This window comes from Macaca thibetana, chromosome 11 (assembly GCF_024542745.1).
Source record: "Macaca thibetana thibetana isolate TM-01 chromosome 11, ASM2454274v1, whole genome shotgun sequence".
NCBI lineage: Eukaryota > Metazoa > Chordata > Mammalia > Primates > Cercopithecidae > Macaca > Macaca thibetana.
The window spans coordinates 107261566-107281880 of NC_065588.1; the positions used below are offsets into that span (position 1 = coordinate 107261566).

The 20315-nt window shown below is 49.0% G+C and overlaps 2 protein-coding genes across 3 annotated transcripts in view; both read left to right on the forward strand.

The window, feature by feature from the left end:
* Nucleotides 1-20315, forward strand: part of LOC126931527 (peptidyl-prolyl cis-trans isomerase NIMA-interacting 4-like) — a 773797-nt gene that overhangs the window by 598278 nt on the left and 155204 nt on the right. The gene's annotated exons all lie outside the window — the stretch shown is intronic.
* Nucleotides 1-20315, forward strand: part of CUX2 (cut like homeobox 2) — a 280830-nt gene that overhangs the window by 20425 nt on the left and 240090 nt on the right. Inside the window, exon 1 of one of the 2 annotated variants that reach the window (XM_050749629.1) lies at nt 3418-4843. The exons of the other annotated variant lie outside the window; for it this stretch is intronic. The gene's annotated coding sequence lies outside the window, so the exon portion shown is untranslated. Of the gene's footprint in view, nt 1-3417; nt 4844-20315 lie in introns of those variants that run through there. 2 annotated transcript variants of the gene reach the window in all.

The window sequence follows — 20315 nt, forward strand, 5'->3', positions numbered from 1 at the left end:
CCCTGTTTAGAGGGTCAGCTGCAAGCACCCAGGGACTTCACCTCAGTCTGCCTAGCACCAGATACCCCACAGCATCTCTTACACTGTTTGCTGAATGACTAGCCATGTGTTTTCCTGGGGTGGGAACGGCTGTGGTTAAGAGCATGAGGGTGGTCGGACACAGTGGCTCATGCCTGTAATCCTAGAACTTTGGGAGACAGAGGCAGTCTTGAGCTCAGGGGTTCAAGGCCAGCCTGGGCAACATGGTAAAACCCCATCTCTACAAAAAATACAATAATTAGCTAGGTGAGGTGGCGCACGCCTGTAGTCCCAGCTACTCGGGAGGCTGAGATGGGAGGATCACCTGAGCCCAGGAGGTTGAGACTGTAGTGAGCTGTGATTGTACCACTGCACTCCAGCCTGGGCAACAGAGTGAGACCCTATCTCAAAAAAAAAAAAAAAAAAAAAGGATGAAGGTTAGATACTCTTGGTATCAAATTCCTGTCTGTTCCCACTGTGTGTTCTTAGGCAAGTGGCCTGCCTTCTCTGAGTCTTTATTTCCTGGTCTAATGAGGTAAGGAGGGAAATGACTTCACCATTTTAAGTCTCAGTTTCCTCATTTGTAAAGTAAGCGTAGCATCCCCTCCTTGAGGTCTGCAGTGAGGGGTGGATGAGAGGGTGTGGGTGGAGGACTCAGTGTGTGAGTTATAGCTGTTCCTATTAAAATTGTGTTGATCAATATTACCATTACTACCATCACTACTTTTTCTCTCCATGAAATAAGGGAAACTCACAGCCTCCATTTTGTCTGCTTCGGACATTGTCACCCCTTTCAATGTCTCAAAGCCAGAATGGAGGAACATGCTGGGTACCATGTAGGGTCAGGAAATGCTGGGCCCGGAGTGAGTCCCTGCAGATGGTGGTTGCTCTCATGCGTCTGCTCCATGCAGGAGCCGTGAGCTGTCCCTGAAGCCGAGCCGCCTTGTGCAAGTCTGAGCCTCCTCGAGCGAGGGCTCAGAGGCTGACAGGGTCAGTAGTGATGCTGGGACAAGAGGGAGCGCCAGGGGCTCAACCAGTGACTCGTGGATGAGTAATAGTTCCAGGATTAAGTGTGCCACTGAGCCCCCCATCAGCAGGGAGAACCAAGAGCTGCCTGGTGCTCGGAGCAGTGATCATCACCAGAGCCTGCTCCGAATTCTTGCAACAGCCCAGAGGGTACAAAATGGAGCCCTCTGGTGGGGGTGAGGGGGAATCAGACCATGGAGGTCTCAAGTTCCTTACCTGCCTGGACTGAGGTTCTTTGTCTGCCTCGGGCTGTTCTATCCCCCTACCCCTCACATCCTTTCTTGCTATCCCAGAAACCAATTGGGTTTACCCAAATTATCATCCCCATGGCCACCACAGAGCAGAGTGGGAGGCCAGGCCCTGTGCTGGGTACTCCCCATGTGGAATCTCGGGAGCTTTTATCACTTATACCCATTTTGCAGAAGAGGAAACTGAGGCTCACAGAGGCAAAGTCACTTGCCTGAGGCCCCATAGCCTTCCCATTGTCCTGTCCCTCTTCTCTGATGCTTCACATCCCTGCTTCCCAGCTCAGCAGTGCCTCCAGCCTCCTCTTTCCCTCCAGAAAGCAAGGCCAGCTCAGCCACAGGGTGGGTTTGTGAGTGGAGCTGGAATTGTTCAGGAGATCTGGCTTGAAGAAGATGGTGGGCTGTAATCCCAGCACTTTGGGAGGCCGAGGTAGGTGGATCACTTGAGGTGAGGAGTTAGAGACCAACCTGGGCAGCATGGTGAAACTCCATCTCTACTAAAAATACAAAAATTAGCCAGGCATGGTGGCGGGCACCTGTAATCCCAGCTACTTGGAAGTCTGAGGCAGAGAATTGCTTGAACCCGGGAGGTGGAGGTTGCAGTGAGTCAAGATCATACCACTGTACTCCAGCCTGGGCAACAAAGCAGGGCTCTGTCTTAAAAAAAAAAAAAAAAAAAAAAAAAAAAAAAAAAAAGAAGAAGAAGAAGTTGGGGGGCAGCTAAGATCTTGGCTTCAGAGGGTGAGTCCCTGTTGTCAAGATAAAAAGTATTAAATCCTAAAAGCAGAGCCTTGCCAACGCCTCAGACAGAGCCCAGCACCCCCAAAAGTTCTGCACTGGGCATCCTTCCTGTTCCCTTCTTATGCTTCTGATGGGAGCTGTGCTCCAGATACACCCAGGAAGGTGACATGAGACCCTCAAATGAGTGTGTGTCACCTAAGACCACCAGGTGTGGCCTTGGAGTGAAAATCCACGTTGTTCTGGGCTCAGGTACTCAGATGCCTGTCTTGGGGTGATGAACCCCATCTTCCTGTTCAGTTTTGGGGAGTGTTTTGGGAAATGACACATTGCTCACCTGCTTGTCCCCAAGCCCTCCGTCTCCAGAGAGCAGCACGGGGAGTGGGAGGAAGCAGAGGAGCCAGGGTCGGTCTTTTTGGCTTTATGTATTAGCAACGAACTAATATGAGAGTTTAGAGCAAGGCACCAGCAGCAGAGGGAGCCTAAAATGATGTTAATCGCAGCAGCAATAATTAATACATATTCATGTGCCTACCCTGGGCCAGATCTGGGGAGCTCCTAGATAACTAAAATAGGCTTCTTCTCTCAGGGGGGTCACCGAGGTGAGAAGACCACCCGTGACTGCACGAGATGACATTTTCCCACAGCAGCGAGTCCTGCTCGGCAAGCGAGGCACTCAGAGTCAGGAGCCAGGGAGGATCTGCAAAGAGACTGCAGCGAGCAGGCAGGGGATCGGGATGGCTATTTTGTACCTGGGGGACAGCACTGGGCACCCAGAACAGCGTGGGTATTGGCACAGAGAACCCGCGCTCCGGGGCATGTGAGTCATTTTGCTGGGATAGAGGTGAGCTTGGAGTGGTCCGTGGGTGTCGGATCAGACAAGGCCCTGAGGCCACTGCATGGAGTTTGGACTTTTCCCCAAGGCTCAGAGTAAGGATTTGGGGTGTTTAATTCTAAAAGCTACAGGAAGCCATTGAAGGGCATAAGCTGGGGACAGTAGTGACAGGATCCACTTACCTTTTGCAAAGAAGTCTCAGGCCACCATGGAGAGGAGGGTTGTGGGGGTAAGAACAGAGTCAGGGGCTGGGCACAGTGGCTTACACCTGTAATACCAACACTTGGGAGGCCTTGGCAAGTGGATCACTTGAGGTCAGGAGTTCGAGACTAGGCTGGACAACATGGCAAAACCCCGTCTCTACTAAAAATATAAAAGCTAGTGAGGCGTGGTGGCGCATGCCTGTAATCCCAGCTGCTCTGGAGGCTGAGGCAGGCAAATCACTTGAACCTGGGAGGTGGAGGTTACAGTGAGCCAAAATCATGCCACCGCACTCCAGCCTGGGTGACAGAGCGAGACTTCATCTCAAAAAAAAAAAAAAAAAATGAGTGGGAGAGACAGGGAGGAGCTGCAGTCATCAGCCTTGGCACCAGGACTTCCCGGGTGTGGGCCAGCAAGGGACCTTTCAAAGTAGATTTGTATCTCTGGAGGGAGGCCACCGAGGCTGCTGTGAGCTGCCTTGCCGGCATTTTTCCTTTCCATCCCATATCTTGATGCTCGGGGACTGCGGAGGCCCAGTTGACAATATGGTGACATGTTAACGTGGGGAATGGCCAGAGGGGACCTATGCCCCCAGCCCCACAGCAGCTCGGACAGGAGCAGGAAGCTGATGTCACCTGCCTCTCTCTAGCAGGGACTCACTTTGGTCTCCTGTTTCCCTTTCTCTTTGTGAGTTCAGAGGAGGAAGACAGTAAGCCACGCTGGAGGGACTTGGCCTCGGCTGGCACAAGCTGGGTATTCATTTATTCACGCAGTTAGCAGCCGCCCGTGGGGCTCACGCCTGGTGCAGGGGAAAGGGGGAGCACCGCAGACTGCCTTCTTCCCTCGGGGAGTCCCCAGATGGGGATGGCCAGAAGTGCAGCACATAGAACCAGCCTGAGAAGAGCTGTCCCTGAGTAGGAGCCAGGAGGCCTCTGGAGTGAGGATAGGTGCTCAATATAGCCTGGAAGGCCAAGGAAGCCTCCTGGAGGCATACATCATATGCTCAGTGAAGGCAGGAACTGGGTTGCCCCGTTCAACACAGGATCCCAAATGCTCAGCAGTGTGGAAGGAAGTGATTTGGAAGCTCAGACCTGAAGGGCGACTAGGTCCGGCCCCAGCAGAGGTGGAGGAAATGGCCTGGCCAAAGGCTCGGAGGTGGGCTTTGTGCAAATCAGTGTTCAGAGTGCCTGGGACCTCCAGTAGATCAGGGCGTGGCAAGCGCTGAGGCTGGAGGCCAGAGGCAGTGCTGCATTTTGGGGTCTAGGCCTCTGAGCTCATAAAAATAGCTCGCGGCTTTCTTCAACTGTTATGTGGTTTCTCTTCTTCCTTCATTCCTTGCCAACCCCGGAAAGCCAGGTTGGGTCACTGCTGGGAGGTATGGGGTGAGACTCGGGTTTGCAGGCAGGTCAAGTTGTGGGGAAGTGGGGGTGGCCCCCTATTTGTTGGGGGCAGACCTGCCATTTGAAAACCACCTTCCTCATGTGTAGCTCTCACATGGGAGAACAGGATTGGACCTGCAGGGATCCTGGCTAGGGTGAGACAGAGTCTCAGGGGAAGTTGGGGGATGTCTCTGCCAGATTTGGGGCTCCCAGTGTCTCTGATCACCTATCGAGTTTATCGGACGCCAAAACTGGGACCCGCACGGATGGTGTAAAATCAGACCCAGGCAGCCTGGTCAGTGCCCATCATGCAGAGTGACCCTCTGTCCCCTCCATGCCCAGCGAGGCCGATGGGCAGCTAGGAGGCGAGGTACCGTCTGGCTCGATCGAGAGCCAAAGAGGTAATGCTAATGTCTTTTAAAATTAGAATGAAAATGTTTATTGCAGAGCAGAACCTGCGTCAGCTCAGAGTCCTGTGGGAAGGGAACGGCTTTATCACAGCCTTTCGCTTTTATTTTTGCACATTCGCTTTTTATTTGCCGGTGGTGCTGCTGACGGGCCCTCAGAGCAGGGCTGTGTCTGGACACTTCTGGGAGCCTTGGACGGCTCCGGAGAGGAGGCAGGAGCTGCCCAGGGTGAGTGTGAGGACGCGTGGAGGGTTGAGAGGACTTGGGGGATGTGAGAGCAGGAGCCTGTGACTGTGTGTATGTGTGTGTGTGTGTCCTTGTGTCTGTGTGTGTCCTTGTGCCCCTTTGTGTGTCCAGCCCGATGTAAGCGTGGCCTGTGTGGCTCTCCATGTGTCTTTCTCTGTGTGTGTGGTGGCTGTGAGAGCCGTCCACGCGTGAGATTGAGTGTGGATCTCTGCCTATCTCTGTGTGTGCACTCATGAGTTGTGTGTGGGTCTGTGTGTCTTCGGAGGTGGCCATGGGTGTGGCTGGGTGTGGGTCTTGGCCCTCTGTGTCTTCTGTTTGTGTGGATGTGTGTATCTTAAGGAGACACGTGGGTGTGTAACTGGTGGGTCTGTGTGGGCGCAGACACCCATGTGTGCAAGTCAGAGGGGTATGCGTGTGTGTGTAAGCATGAGTGTCCACACACAAGTGTGTGAATTGTATGCATTTGAACATGTGAGCTTGCATGGAGGAGGGTGTCACGTGGCAGAGTGAGTTGTGTGCATGTATTTTGCATGTGTGTGCTACATATGAGAGCGTGTGAACTGAGCCCACGTTGCACAGGAGGGTGTGAGCAGTACTTATGTGCTGGACACCTGTGTGAGTATGTATGTGAACACATGTTGCATGTGTTGCATGTGAGCACATGTGTGGGGCACTTCTATCTTTCTTGGGGGCCCCCCCAACAGAGCCCTCCCTAGGCAGCACAGCCTGCCACCAAGGAGGTCACTGTAGACTCCCAGCCTCTTGCCTCAGCCCCAGCTCCAGTCAGAGCCTGGAAAACCCTCCCCAGTCCCTCTGAGGGCTGTGGCCGTTTTTAACCCACCCTTTTCCAACCAAGATGGTTTTGTCAAGAATTGCCTTCTGTAGCTTGGGCTATAAAAACAATGGGTGTTTTGTTTTTGGAAGGGGTGTTGCTTTCTAAATATCAAAGGATTCTGTGACACGAATGCGCTTTTTCAAGGTGCACTCACCCCTCGTGATGAGGACCCCTGGGTGACAGTGGGTCAGTCTGGCCTCGGAGGGGGGCTGGTGCCCCAGGATTGGTTTCTGGGATGTACCTTCCAGGAAGGCTGCCCCGAGCTGGTTGGTAAGGGACTCTGGCCACAGCCCTGGAGATTGTCAGGGTCCCCCAGATGGCCACACCACAGCAGCCCTGCACCCTGCCACCTGCAGGGTGTGACCCCCTACAGCCGCTTCTCCAGGCTAGAAAACGCATGCCTTGCAGGGAACCTGGTGGCTTTCGGGCTTCTCCACAAAGCCACAGAGCCAGAGGAACCTCCTTTTGATCTCTGTCCCTGTCCGGTTCACTGTCCCTTCACTGGGATTTGTCATGTTGTGGTATCGCCCTCTGTAGATCTGGGTGGCTGGGTGGGTGAGTGGGTAGGGGGAGTCACATCTTACAAAATAGAAACCAGGTACTCTGCAGAATAAAAGATGGTCGTGCCAGTGCCAGATGCGTATCTGGAGCCTGGCTTCGAATGCCGTGTGGCCTCGGGCATGTTGCTGAGCTTCGCTGAGCTTTAGTCTTCCCACCTGTAAAATGAGAGTCATAACAGTGCCAGGCTCAGGGCTGTCTCTTACTTGTTCCCTTGGGGTCTTTCTGGAACATGGCAGACTTCCGTGGCTCAGATTGATTCAGTGTGTCCTAGCTATGTGTGATATCAGGCAGGTCACTTTATCTGTGCCTCAGTTTCCTTACCTGCAAAATCGGGCTAAATACAGTACTGACTACCTGGGGATGTTGTGAGAGTTAAATTTCTTACTTTACATAAAAGGTTATGGTAAGTACTATAGAGCAGGAGCTATTATTGTTATTTCTGGAACGCCTGAACTCAGATTAAAACATCCCATCGGCACACAATATCCTCTTTTTTTAAAATCACACGATGTGTAACCCACTGTTTCTGCAGCCGTGCCCACTGTGTGCTGCTGTCAGGCAGCTGCTGTGTGCGAGGCATCTGGCTGGGCATGCCCGAGGCATCGTGGTGTGGGTTATGGGGTGGGTGTCCTGCGTGGGTGGGCCGCGCCAAATGCTGTGCCTGTCTGTCCTCCAGCGCTCTGGCGAGGCAGGCAGGGACTCAGGTTAAATCACCCCGGGCAGCAGCCAGGGGTGGGAGCCAGCCGGCAAGGAAGCCACCTGGCAGCTCTCCCTCCGAGGGCGGATCTAGCAAGCTCAGGCTTGTGGTGGCTGTGGGCACCCGAGACTGTTTTGTGCACTTGTCCAAAGCCGACTGACATCTGAGCATTGGTGGCAGACAGCTGAGAGGAGAGTGGCATGAGATTTCTCTTGAGCCTGGCACCACACTGTGCCCTGAGCCCACCCCACCTTAAACCATTAATCACGGACCTTAAATCATTAAACCTTAAATCACGGACATGTTGATGATGAAATACCCAGGCTCGCTCAGTGAGGCCCTCTGCCTGGGCCAGGCCGTGTGCTGAAACAGCTTGCGTGTATGATCTCATCTAGTCTTCGTAGAAACCCCTTAAAGTAAATCCTTATTCCTATTTTATGGGGAGAAAGCTGAGGCTTGGAGACATTTTGGAGTCTTCCAAATCTGTGTAGAAGTCCTAGTTCTTACAGTTGCTGAGTGACCTCAGGGCAGCTCCTTAACCTCTCTGAGCCTCTGTTTACCCACTTGGTAGCAGGCAGCAAAGGTTCAGTGAGACAGTGTAGCTAAAACATTTAGCTTGGCAGTTTGCATAGTAAGTGATCCAAAAAAAAAAAGCTGTTATTGTTATTACTATTGTTACTATTTTATCTTTTTGCAAGGTGATATTCCTTGCCGGTTTAACGGGGATGCCAACAAGATTTGAAGTGGATGCCTTGATGTCTACAGAAAGGGGTTTTTTTTTTTTTAAGGAGAAAACCCTTTATTTTTATTATTATTAGCAACAGATAAGTTTGTAAGTTTCCTGCCTAGAGGGGACACTCCTCTTACCTTGACGGTCTTATTGGATGGGGGTAAAGCTTCTTCTGTTTCATGGATTTTTGCCTCTGGACCCAGACCTCACTCATTTGGATGCTTTGAGCAAAAGGTCTGGTGTATAGTAGATGCTCAATCAATGCTTGTTTGATGGGTGGACGAGCGGTGTACCATGCTCACTGTGGCTAACAGGTGATTGGGTTCAGGAACGACCTGGCAGTTTCCCATGAACAGGGCGCCTGATGGAAGCATCATCCCTTTGCAGAGTTGTTGCTGGGTGCTGGGAACATCCCTTGGAGTCAGTCGCTTAACTGTGAGTGTGATGGCCAGAGATAAAGGAGCTGGCAGGAAACTGAGGTGCTATCTCTCAACTCGAAGACCAGGGAATGGGTTAGAGGCAGTGAATATGACCTTGACAGACAAGTGTACATCAACTGGGAGGGAAACTTCATTCATTCATTCATTCATTCATTCATTCATTCTATGAACATTTCTGTGCTCAGTGCTGGGATGCAAGGAGATTCTCTGTTGGGGCCAAGTGAAAGAAGAGAACTGGTTGATGCATGAATCTCAAATAGACTTTTCAGGGACTTTGTCACACTTGGGGATGATTTGGGGCCACTGTCTACTATAACAGGCAGAACTCTTAAGGTTCTATCTGAGAGAAACTTATTTGGAGTCCACTTAAACAAAAGAAGATTTTTATTGGCTCATGTGACCTGAAAGGGTAAGGTGTCTTGCTTCAGGCATGACTGTATCCAGCTGCTCAAATGATGTTATCTCATCCTACTCAGATCCTGGCTCAGCTTTTCCCCTGTATGGGTGGGCTTTGTTCTGAGCCAGGATTCTCCCCGGCTAGCTCTGTTTCACCACCTTGGCAACTCCCAGGGAAAGAAAGCAGCTCTTTCCTAGGCTTTAGCAAATGTCCCGGGATTCCTCCTGATTAGACCAACTTGGATCCATGCATTTGCCCGAGCTGTTCTGACCACCTGGAATGTCTGTCTTCTACCTAACCCTAACCTATTTGTGCTTTGAGTCCTGCCTCAGCGCCACGGCTACTATTAAGTGCCTCTTCTCTTTCTGTATTGTTGTCTGCATTTTCTCTCTCGGGGCACAAACATCTTTTTTATGTCTTCTAATTCCAGCATGTCCTGGCTGCACCATGTTCATGTTAGGTAGACTAGGGTCTTTCATAGGCCAGAGCTTCCTTTTTCTGCCTTTCTTTCTTCCCCCCTTACATAGTATAAAAAACAGTATCCATGTCGAATGCATGCATGGATTTGGGGCGTTAAGGATTTAATCAAGAAGCCAAATCTCAGGATGCCTCATGGGAGGTTTGTGGGCTAACAAAGTCCAAAGAGAAGCCCAGGAATTATCTTCTGAACCCCATCATTTGCAGAGGGTTTCAAAGCCTTGGGCAGTCATTCTGGCCAGGTGGGGAGGTGGGAAAAGGGGAAGAGCCTGATTCAGAAGCCAGGCTTCCCTGGTTCCAATCCCAGTTCTTCCCCCTTCTGGCTGTGTGACACAGGGCAAGTTGCTTTACCTCTCTGTGGCTCTGGTTCCTCATCTATAAAATGAGATTATTCACACAATATGTTGAAGGAAAGGACCTGGCACGCAATGTGGACTGCTGGCCATTATCTTTATTGCTGGGTTGTTCTCAGAGCTGCCAGGCCAGAAGAGGGGTTATAAAGTCCGTTCCTGGTTACCAGAGGAGGTAACAGCAGCCCGTTGAGCTTCAGAGACACCTTGCAAGTTCATGGAACACCAAGAGTCACATTGGCCCCACCTGGTGACCTTGACTCCTTTCGGGGCCACCGGGGCTCGCAGCCCGCTGTGGCCATCAGAGAATGTGCATGCTTCTTTTGAAGAAAGGATAGGGGCAGGGAGGGGACCCCGTGGCTCCCATATTGGATGAATGGGGCGTGAGTCTTGGTGGTTCTACCTGAAACACTCTGTTTCCCCCAGCCAGGTTTTCCCAGCTACGCCTTGTAACCTGTTCTCCTCTAACGAGCAGTCCTTGGCTGATCTGTCCAGGGACCCGGGCTCATCGCTATCCCCAGAATTGTCTCAGGGGCCACATTGAGGATCAGGGCCCTGCTCTGGGGAGGGCCACTGCCTCGTTCCCTGGGCCGGTGTGTGACCTTCACTGGTGCAAAGATGTATGGCCTGGCTCTCCCCAGGCAGTCTTATTTATCTCTGCCTCTTCAGAAATATTTGGGGGTGATTAAAAGGAAATATTCTTTTAACAGTAATGAAATGGGGTTTGGGGGTTTTGGAATGATCAGCCGTGGCCTCGGGGGCCTGATGCTGGTTGATTTGATCACTGAGTTGATAGGCAATGGCTATTGATTTTCCGCCTCCTCCCAGGAAGGGGCTGACGGAAGAGGTGACTCAGCAAAGGGGAGATGTTTTGAAATTCAGGAGAGTGCTAGTGTGGGAAGCTGGAAAGCTCTGTGTGCGTGTGCGCGTGTGTGCGCGCGTGCGTGCGAGTGTGTGTGTGCGTGCGTGTGTGAGTGTGCATGCGTGTGTTCTCCCTGCCTCTCCAGGGCCTATACCGCACACCCCCTGGGAGATGGGGACTGTAGATTGCTTTCTCTCCAGCTGCCTTTCCCAGGAGTATCAGGAGAAGAGCTGGGACTTTGGAGCCACAAAGACCTGGGTTTGAAGCCTGCATCTGTCACTTCCCAGCTAAGTGGTAACCTTGTGCAAGTGGCTTCACCTCTCTGTGACTCAGTTTCCTCATCAGTAAACTGGGTGAACAGTAATACCTGCTGCATGGCTGTTCAGAGCATTAATTGAGAATTTCTCTAATGGCAATTCATGGCAGCTCCGATTTCACTGATGATATTAATAATGAGTCTTTTTTTTTTTCTTTGAGACAGGGTCCCTCTCTGTTGCCCAGGCTGGAGTGCAGTGGCATGATCATAGCTCACCGCAGCCTTGACCTCCTGGGCTTCAGTGATATTCCCATCTCACTCAGCCTCTTGAGTAGCTGAGACTACAGGCATGTGCCACCACACCGGCTAATATTTTTATTTTTAGTAGACATGGGGTCTTGCTGGGTAGCCCAGGCTGGTCTCGAACTCATGGGCTCAAGCGATCCTCCCACCTCAGCCTCTCAAGTAGCTGGAACTGTAGGCAGGTACCACCATGCCTGGCTAATTTTGTGTAAGGGTTTTGCCATGTTGCCCAGGCTGGTCTCAAACTCCTGGACTTAAACAATCCATCCACCTTGGCCTCACAAAGTGCTGGGATTACAGGCATGACTGCAACTGGAACTACAGGCAGGTGTCACCATGCCCAACCCCAGCTAATATTTTTATTTTTTGGTAGAGGTGGGGTCTTGCTATGTTGCCCAGGCTGGCCTCAAACTCCTGGACTTAAGCAATTCACCCACCTTGGCCTCCCAAAGTGCTGGGATTACAGGCATGAGCCACTGCACCCAGTCCTGGCTAATATTTTTATTTTTAGTGGAGATGGGGTCTTGCTATGTTGCCCAGGCTGGTCTCAAACTCTTGGGCTCAAGTAATCCTCTCACCTCAGCCCCAGAATGTTGAATTACAGGTGTGCACCTCCACACCTGGCCTAATAATGAGTCTTAATTGCTGGTAGAAATAAGAAAAGGTACCAGGTGGGTGCCAAGGAAGGGGTGATAGATTTTGACTGAGGCAATCCTGGAAGACTTCCGAGAGAAGGGCCTTGAATGATGATACTTCTAACAACATGTGACAGAAAGGAGTGGGGCAGAAAACACATTTCTGTTTCAGGAATTCATAGGTACAAAGGCAGGGAGGCACAGAATCTCTGGTGAGATGGAAGAACAGATGCTGCCCATTATGGCTGGGAGAGGAAAGAGGGACGGGGACAACCTGGGAACAGGGAGAGGCAAGGATGTAGTGGAAGAAAAGTGTTGGGCTTTGTGCAGTCAGCAGCTCAGTTGATAGGGCTGCTGGACAGGCTGTGTGCAGGCAAGGCCCACATGGTGGCAAGATTGTTGCATTTGAAATTCAGAAGCAATGATAACACACAATGCCACCTTCCATTGGCTGGACAATGTGTGCCAGGCATTGCGTTAACTTATACCATCTCATTGAAACCTCTATCCCCATTTTACAGGTGAGGAAACTGAGGCTCCTTATAATATCTACAGGTGACCCAAATGTACAGTTTTTGGTGACAGTGGGCCATGTCTGCCAAGACTCCCCGGTGGCCTTCCTGCTCTGTGGCTAAGCCCACAGGCCCCTCACACAGCCTGCCCACCTGGTATGCACCTGGAGTCCTTGAGCTCCTGTAAGTTTCTCCTTTGCAGGAACTTTTTTGACATCTGACTGGGGCACATCCATTCTTTTCTTCAGGATTTCCTGCCTAATCTAATCAGGCAAAGATGTCATGTACATGTCACTTATAATTCTTTTCTCCATGTTCCCAGCTAAGTTCTTCTGTTGCCTCAGGGAGTTCCGGGAGCTGCAGGTTTCACCTGGGGAGGGCCCAGTGCTGCAGTTCCCACCGTATTTATTCTGTTCTTGCTGGCTCTGGGAAGTTGGGAGCATTGGGACATGTGCCCTGGCAGGCAGGATGCCCGTCCTCTAGACGAGGGAGCAGAGGGTGCAGGGAATGGAAAGGTCTGGGTTGGGGCTTGTAAGTTACAGTGAGAAAACAAATGCCTGAAAATTTAAAATTCAAGAGGATGAAAAGCAAATAAATGAGATAGGGCAGTTAGGGAAGACTTTGGGTGTAATTTATTTAAACTTTTTTTTAACTTTTCATTTTGAGATAATTTCAAAAAGATTGACAAAAAGTTACACAAAACAGTACAAAGAATTCCCCAGATTCCCTGAGTGCTAACATCCAGCCTAACCATAACACAATTACAAAGTCAGAAAAATTAACGTGGCTGAAACACCATTACATAATGGACTGACCTGACTCAAATTTTGCCAAGTGTCCCACTGATGTCGTTTTTCTGGTCCAGGGTCCAGTTCTGGATCATGCATGCGTGGAATTGTTATTTCCCCTTAGTCTCCCTTAGTCTGAAACAGTTCTTCAGTCTTCCTTTGTCTTTCGTGACCTTGACACTTTTGATGAAACTGGCCATTTATCTTGAAGAATGTCCCTTCATTTGAGAATGCAAGGTGTTTACTTATGATTAGGTTCAGGTTGTGCATTTTGGGCTATAGGAGTGATGTTGTGTCCTTCTCCACGCATTGGATCAGGAGGCGCCACTGCTGTTAACTTTGGTCACTTGCTCAAGGTGACGACGGGCTGGATCCTCTGCTGTAAAATTATTATTTTTCCCTTTGTAACTAATAAGTACTTGTGGGGAAACATTTTGAGACAATGTAATACTCTCTGTCATCATTCTTTTGCCCAGTAATTTTAGCATGCATGGATGCTTCTTGCTTGAAACAATTATTGCTATGGTGTTTGCCAAATGGTGATTTTCTGTTTCCGTCATTACTTCTACATTTGTTAATTGAAGAGCTCTTTTCCTTCTTCCCCATTTATTTATCTATTCAATTTTTTATTTATATCAGTGTGGACTCAGATTCATATTTTAATCTGTTTCCCCTCTCTCTCTGCCGCCTCCATACCCACTGTCTCTACCCACTATCTTTTCTCTCTCTCCCCCCACCCCATCTCCTCTCTCTATCTCCACCCATTTCCCCCCCTTCTCTTTGCCCCACTTTCCTCCCCTTCACTTTCTCTTTCTCTCTTTTTTTTTTTTTTTCTTGCAACTTTTTTTCTTGCCGAAGAAATCAGACTGTCCCGTAGAGTTTCTGTTCATTGGGTTTGGCTGAGTGCGTCTTCATGGTGTCATTTAATGCTCTCCTCCATTCCCTGGGTCTCCTGTGAACTAGTGGTAACCCCAGAGGCTTGATCAGATGCCAGATTGACATTTTTGGCAAGACCATGTTGCAGGTGGCTACATGCTCTTCCGGCAGAGGCACATGAGGTCTGGTGGTCTCCATTTCGGGACATGGAGATTGATTGGTGGGTACAGGAACTGTCAGCCGGTCCATCCATTGTCAAGTTCCCCATCAGTTTTTCATCTGCTGGGTTTCGTGACCACTGATAATCATTGCCTGGGTCCATGAATTCATTAGGGGTTGCTAAATGTGCTTACGTTCATTCTGTCCCTCTTTCTCTTTCTTTGCTGGGCAATTTCTCCACAGAGAAACCACCCCTCATCAATTATTTGCTTACCCTGAAGGAAAGTATGTCTACAAAAGGGAAGATAGGTACTTAAATCTTTCTCTTTATTTGCTGGTTTTCAAAATAATGAGCTGGTTCCCTAACATCCTCCAAAGGTGGCCTACGAGAGTTTTTAAAAATATCATTATAAGCCCATAGATACAAGTGTAACAGAAGTGTCTTAATCCATTTCAGTTACTGCCCTTATTTATGCTCCGATTGTCCCATCTCTGGCATGTGGGGGCCTCTGATGCCCCTGGACTCCCCCATTGACCTTGGATGACCTTCTTGCTTTCTGGGAGGACAAGTTGTTCCAAGCTCATTCCGTATGTTTCCCACCTCAGCCTTGGACTCAGGCTTTGCTCCAGGGAGCCCTGCACCAATGGTATTTAGAGACCACAGTCTGGGTGCTGAAAGAACAAATGTACAAAACATCTGTTATACAGGTTGGGGCATTTTTGGTAGTCCACAGTGGTAGAATGGTGGAGAAGGGGCAAGGCAATGGCTTTGAACTTGGATCTCATCTCTTTCCTAACCCTGTTGCAGGTTAATGACCCACTGGAAACCATTAAATTACTTCTCCAGCTTCTTCATTTAGAAAGTGAGGTGGATCTCCCCCGATCTCTAACAACTTCTTTTTGTTGGTTTGAGATAGGGTCTCACTCTGTTGCCCAGGCTGGAGTTCAGTGGCACGATCATAGCTCACTGCATCCCCCAACTCCTAGGCTCAAGTCATCTTCCTGCCTCAACCTCCACAGTAGCTGTAACCACAGGTGCCCACCACCACACTCAACTAATTTTTTTTTTTTTTTTTTTAAGTAAAGAGGAGGTCTTGCTGTGTTGTCCAGGATGGTCTCAAACTCCTAGGCTCAAGCAATCCTCCCACCTTGGCCTCCTGAAGTGCTTCATCTCCAGCTTCTTAATTATCATTGGCATTTTCTTGGGGAAGGTCTTTGAGGTCAGAGACGCCCCTAGACAACCAAGGCCACTTGTGGTCCATCCATCCCCGTTTGGATGCTACATGCTTTTGTTTTGCTACTTGACATGATACAGTCTAGCACAAGGGGCTTGTCACTGCTGTTTGCCTCTTAGCATCTTGGGGTTGCGGGGTGGCAGACAACAAGAGAGTTCACTGAGGGACCTCTTCTTCTGCCATCAAATCCAGACCAGACAAACACCATATAATATCCCTTCGCCAGAGTGACTCAGATATTAATACAGGCCTCCAAGTGTTACCTCTGCTTTTATCTGAGCAGGCTGCATTCTACATTTGAGATTAAAACTCACATTTCATTTTTATATGCTGTGCTTAATCCAATAATGATTTCATGTTACAAACAGCAATAATATCTTTCAGCATAGTTAATCAGAATAGACTTAATGCTGTCACTATTTATTAACCTTTGTTGAAAAGCAAGAAGTTTCTCTCTAATCTGTGATTGTTGGTCTTGTCAGGCTCTATCAAGTGAAAAAACAGTTTTGGCATTCATTAAAACGGTGCGAATCCTGAAATGACAATTGGAGCTGGATGGTATTTGGTGCATGAAATCTTTGTTGTGTTCACCAGGATAACTGAGAAGGCTGGGGAGGCGTGAAGGGGGAACCCACACATTCAAAGGACTGAGTGTTTCATCCCCCAAGTCCATCTTGGATAAAGAAACTGTTCTTATGAATTGGAAAGTGGGGCAGAGGATGGGATGCAGGGGAGGGGAAGGGTGAGGCCTGCTGGTGCCTCTTGCCAGAGAAACATCGTTAGTTCAAGACAATGGCTTTTGGCCAGGCACAGTGGCTCACACCTGTAATCCCAGCACTTTGGGAGGCTGAGGTGGGCAGATCACCTGAGGTCAGGAGTGTAAGACCACCCTGGCCAACACAATGAAACCCATCTCTACTAAAAATACAAAAATTATCTGGGTGTGGCAGTGTGCGCCTGTAATCCCAGCTGCTCAGGAGGCTGAGGCAGGAGAATCGCTTGAAGCCGGGAGGCGAAAGTTGCAGTGAGGTGAGATTGCATCACTGCACTCCAGCTTGGGTGACAGAATGAGACTCTGTCTCCAAAAAAAAGAGACAATGGCTTTGAACTTGGATCTCAGATGCCTCATGTCTTTCCCAGCCCTATCCAATGCTAATGATCTAGTGGGAGTCATTTATTCACTTTTACTCCTCCCCACAACTTCCTTTTCATTTAGTAAAACAAGGTTGGGTCTCCTCGACCTCCAAGGCCCACATTCAATTGGAGTCCAGTTGAAGATGTCCATCAAAGCAAAATGGCAGCCATCAGATGTCAAACTTATACTTTAATAGAATCCTTTGGCAGCGATCTCAATTGGTAGTCCTCAAACTTTAGCATGCATAAGAATCTCCGGGAGAGATTCCCCATTCCCAGGAATTTAATAGGCCCGGGGGGACTTGAACTTCTGCGTTCCCAGGTGATGCTGACACTGCCTAAAGCACACCACACTCTGAGTAGCAAGGCTCTGTCAAATAACAAGAAAACCCACCAGTACAGTTGGCCAATTGCTGGACCTTTCTGGACTTGAATTACAGAGTTTGAGCCTTGCTAATGGCACCAAGTCTCCTAAAGGGAAATTTGCCTTTAAAAAAAAATGAAAGCTTTCAACTTGCAGAAGCCTCTTGCAAGGGGAAACGGTTCTCCCCAGGGCTTCTCCTTTCTTTTTCCCTCAAAGAACCCACAGACATGTTTCTCAGGAAGTCCCTGTGGGGTCTTTACCTCCCAAAGGTGATTTGGAGAAAAATCTAATCCAGTAAAGAAGTCCTGATGCTGGGAGGCCTGGGCGAGGTACTCTGCCAGCAAAGAAAGTGGTCACTCAGGACTTGGGTGGGGGATCGAGGTCTGTGGCCAACTGATCTCTCCTCGCACAAGAAGGGTCCAGTGGCTCAGTGAGTTTTGCCCATGTCAACAGGGAGGTGAGCAGGTGCTGTTAATTATTTAGGAAGAATTAAGCAGTCTGGGTGGGTGGGTTTTATGCTCTGTTTGGTAATAAAGGTTGCTGCAGAAAGGAATTTTAAAATTCAGTATTCTCATTTGCCTCATACTGCAAAGAAGCCGAACCTGGGTTTGACTGGTGGGAGCATCTGGAATTAATGAACCAGCTTCTTACAGTGCAGAAATCAATGTTTGCTGCATTAATTGCACGATGCTGAAACCCCGCTTTTTATTTCTGACTCGCAGAGCTACGGCCTAAGAAATCTCTCTTAAGCGGCGTTCTGGGGCTTTTGCTGTTTCCTTAATCTCTCTGGGCGTGGGGAAGGAATTGCTTCATCATAGAGGTGTGACACAGGCAGACGTGGGGGGAACTTTTGGACAAGCCGTGTGCTCTGGGGACCTAACGGGGAGGGCCCGGGAAGCCCACAGCAGGACTTGAGGATCTGGCTTCTCTTAGGTAGCCATACTGTGTCCTGACTTCCATCTCCTGAGAGTTTCCAGCTTATCGAGTTCTTTAGGTTAAAATAAGCCTTATTAAGGAAGTTCATGTTTTTCAGCTGGACAAATGTCCCTTATTTCTCCTGCATTTTATATTATAACCCTTTTGGGATGTGGACACCTTGATCCGAGGCGTAACTTGGCCAGCATTTTCCTAAGTACTGGGTCATTGGATACCACTACTGTGCTCACCCTGGCTGGGTTCAGCGTCGCTGCAGACTGAGCCTCAGTGCTTGGCACTTTGGACAGAAGGTGACGCCTATCCAAGGAGGATAGACATATTTGGAGGATTTGAGCCATATTTGATTTGATTTGAGTGATATTTGGAGGAAAGCATAGGAGCTTGCCAGGGAGGGAGGAAAGTAAGGGCGTCCCAGGCAGAGGGAACAGCATGAACAAAGACCCTGAGGCCTGGAGTCCTAAAGTTAATAGAGTAGGAGTAGTGAAGGGGAGCTGGGAGGGCTAGAGAGGACCAGCTGGGGAGGAGCCTAGGAAAGTGCATCAGGCCTTGACCATCTGGCTCAGAACTTGTGATTCTCTCCAGTAGATGGTGGCAAGCCTGGCAAAGTGTCTAAGCAGGGAATGAGATGACTAGTAGAGTTTTTTGTTTGTTTGTTTGTTTGTTTGTTTGTTTGTTTTGAGACGGAGTCTCGCTGTGTCTCCCAGGCTGGAGTGCAGTGGCGTGATCTCGGCTCACTGCAAGCTCCGCCTCCCGGGTTCACGTCATTCTCCCACCTCAGCCTCCCAAGTAGCTGAGACTACAGGCGCCCGCCACCACACCCGGCTAGTTTTTTGTATTTTTAGTAGAGACGGGGTTTCACCATGTTAGCCAGGATAGTCTCGATCTCCTGACCTCGTGATCCACCTGCCTCGGCCTCCCAAAGTGCTGGGATTACAGGCTTGAGCCACCGCGCCCGGCCGACTGGTAGAGTTTTAATTTTCATACTGTAATTTTTTTGTTTTTGTATATATTCCATGAGCTTTGACCACAATGAGAATATGGAACAGTTCCATCACCCCCCAAAATTTCCTCGTCTCTGCTCCTTTACATCCAGCCCTTCCCCCACCCCTACACCTGACAACTGCTGATGCGTTCTCTGATCACATCGCTTTGCCTTTTTCCAAATGTCATAGAAATGGGATGATGCAGTATGTGATCTTTCTAACTTCTTTAATTAATTTTTTTCTTTTTATTTATTTATTTATTTATTTATTTATTTTTGAGACAGAGTCTCGCTCTGTTGCCCAGGCTGGAGTGCAATGGCCGGATCTCAGCTCACTGCAAGCTCCGCCTCCTGGGTTTACACCATTCTCCTGCCTCGGCCTTCCGAGTAGCTGGGACTACAGGCACCCGCCACCTCGCCCAGCTAGTTTTTTGTATTTTTTAGTAGAGATGGGGTTTCACCAGGTTAGCCAGGATGGTCTCGATCTCCTGACCTCGTGATCCGCCCATCTCGTCCTCCCAAAGTGCTGGGATTACAGGCTTGAGCTACCGCGCCCGGCCCATTTTTATTTTTTAAGACAGAGTCTCGCTCTGTCTCCCAGGCTGGAGTGCAGTGGCACGATCTCAGCTCACTGCAACCTCCGCCTCCCAGGTTCAAGTGATTCTCCTGCCTCAGTCTCCCGAGTAGCTGAGACTACAAGCATGTGCCACCATACCCAGCTAATTTTTGTATTTTTAGTAGAGATGGGGTTTCACCATGTTGGCCAGGATGGTTGTGAACCCCTGACCTCAAGTGATCCGCCTACCTCAATTTTCAAAGTGCTGGGATTACAGGCGTGAGCCGCCGCGCCTGGCCTCACTTCTTTAATTTAGCATAACACATTTGAGATTCATCCACATTGTTGTATGTGTCTGTAGTTTGTTCCTTTTTATTACTGAATAGTGTTCCATTGTGTGGTCATAGCGCAGTTGATTTATTCATTCACCTGGTGAAAGATGTTCAAGTCATTTGTGGTTTCTAGCAGTTTCAAATAAAGCTGCTAAAAACATTTGCATATAGGTTCTTGTTTGACCATAGCTTTTATCTCTCTAGGATACGTACCTAGGAGTGGGATTGCTGGGTCATTTGATAAGTGTATGTTTAACTTTTTAAGAGATTGCCAAACTTTTTTTCTAAAGTGGCTGTACCATTTTGCATTTCTACCAGTAACATATGAGAGTTTCAGTTGCTCTACAAGCTCACCAGCATTTGATATTATCAATTTTTTTCTTTTTCAATTTTATGCATTCTAATAGGGGCATAGCAGTATCTAGTTGTGGTTTTAATTTGTATTTCCCTAATGATTAATGATGTTGAGCATCTTTTCATGTGCCTATTTGCTATCCACGTGTCTGTTTTAGTGATGCTTCTCTTCATACATTTTGCCCATTTTTTAGTTGGGTTGTTTGTTTTCTTGTTGTTGAATTTTGAGGATTCTTTATATATTCTGGGGATCATTTCTCTGTTAGATAGGTGATTTGGAAATATTTTCTCCCAGTGTGTGGCTTGTGTTTTCATTCTCTGAAAGTTCAGGTAAAGATACTGCAGCAGTGAATGTCTCTAACTCTGCCACACCACATACTGGCCTTCTTCAGTTTCTTAAGAAAATCAACCACTTTCCTTCTCCAGGGACTTTTCCTAAGCTGTGCCCT